The 1,934-nt window shown below is 41.3% G+C and overlaps 1 pseudogene; it reads left to right on the forward strand.

Annotated features, from left to right (window-relative positions):
* Positions 1 to 605: 605 nt before the first annotated feature.
* LOC105986908 lies at positions 606 to 1,205 on the forward strand (annotated as a pseudogene).
* The last annotated feature ends 729 nt before the right edge of the window (positions 1,206 to 1,934 follow it).

Below are 1,934 nucleotides of genomic sequence, written 5' to 3' on the forward strand. Positions count from 1 at the left end.
AGCCAAAAACCAGGATGGAGGCATGGCTCAAGTAGTAGGGTTCCAGTCAAGCAAACAAGCTGATTTGTACTGAAAAAAATCCTGAGGAATCTTTTGTATTAATGAAATATTTTGGAATATTATTTTTTTTTACTTCATCTCATTAGTTTGTGGAAATCAAAAAGTTTGCATTTTCTTCACAATAGTTCTTGCTATGACATTTGATGGACTTTTTGCCACTCAATAAATTCATCAAAAAGATCAGGCCACTATCTTCAGTAGAGTTCATTTCATCATGGACCATGTCGCTGCATTTGAATATATTATGCCATTTATGTTTGCTCATAACATGGTACGTGATTGCCTCAAGTCTTGAACAAGTACTGAAAAGCATAGCCATGTCCTCACATGCACAAGAGTTAGCATAGATTTGGTAGCATCAATGTCTAGGCTTCTCTGATCTCTGTCCCTTGCAAAAATTATAGGCATCCTAGCCATTCAAACTCCTCCCCTCGACACACTGAAGCAGCGACGGCACAGTGGGAAGAATGGAAAATGTTTATAGGGAGGCCTTAGCTGGGACACTACAAAGAAAGATCTGAAGGACTACTTTTCCAAATTTGGTCATGGATCAGAAAGAACATAAATTGAACGGGAAAGTGATTGATCCTAACAGGGCCAAAGCCATGAAAACAAAAAAGTCCGTCATAAAAATTTGTATTGGTGGCCTTTCTCCAGATACAGCTGAAGAGAAAATAAGGGAGTACTTTGGTGGCTTTGGTGAGGTGGAATCAATAGAGCTCACCATGGGCAACAAGACCAATAAGTGTGGGTTCTGCTTGATTACTTTTAAAGAAGAACCAGTGAAGAAGATAATGGAAAAAAATACCACAATGTCGGTCTTAGTAAATGTGAAATAGAAGTAGCCATGTCGAAGGAACAGTATCAGCAACAGCAGCAGTGGGGGTCTAGAGGAGGATTTGCAGGACCAGCTTGTGGAAGAGGTGGTGACCAGCAGAGTGGTTATGGGAAAGTATCCAGGCAAGGTGGTCATCAAAATAGCTACCAACCATACTAAATTATTCCATTTGCAACTTATCCCCAACAGGTGGTGAAGCCATATTTTCCAATTTGAAGATTCATTTGAAGGTGGCTCCTGCCACCTGCTAATAGCAGTTCAAACTAAATTTTTTTGTATCAAGTCCCTGAACGTTGGGTCTGTCTGAAGTTTAATTCTGAGTTCTCATTAAAAGAAATTTGCTTTCATTGTTTTATTTCTTAATTGCTATACTCCAGAATCAATTTGTGTTTTATGCCCTCCCTCCCCCCAGTATTGTAGAGCAAGTCTTGTGTTAAAAGCCCAGTGTGACAGTGTCATGATGTAGTAGTGTCTTACTGTTTTTTTAATAAATCCTTTTGTATAAAAAAAATCATAGGCATATCTATATACCTTCTTTTTTTGGTGGTACTGGGTCTTGAACCCAGAGCCTGAGTGCTTTCTGTCTCTTTATACTCTCCCTCTCCCTCTTCCTCTCTCTCTCCCTCTCCCTCCCCCCCTCTCTCTCTCAACTATTTTGCTAAAGGGTAGCATGCTACCATTTGAGCCACAGCTGCATTTCTGGTTAATTGGAGATAAGAAAGAATCTTAGGGACTTTCCTGCCCAGGTGCTGTTTAGATCTCAGCCTTTTAAGTAGGATTGCAGGCATGAGCCACCAACACCTGATCTTCGGTTTACCTTCCTTTTCTTTTCTTTTCTTTTCTTTTTTTTTTGGGTCCGGTCGGTCGTGGGGCCTGAACTCTGAACCTGGGCGCTGTCCCTCAGCTCTTCAGCTCAACGCTAGCACTCTACCACTTGAGCCACAGCTCCACTTATGGCTTTTTTCTTTTTGCTTATGTAGTGCTGAGGAATCGAACCCAGGGCCTCATGCATGCAAGGCAAGCGCTCTACCACTGA

Source organism: Dipodomys ordii, unplaced genomic scaffold, assembly GCF_000151885.1.
Source record: "Dipodomys ordii isolate 6190 unplaced genomic scaffold, Dord_2.0 Scaffold38, whole genome shotgun sequence".
NCBI classification, from domain to species: Eukaryota; Metazoa; Chordata; class Mammalia; order Rodentia; family Heteromyidae; genus Dipodomys; species Dipodomys ordii.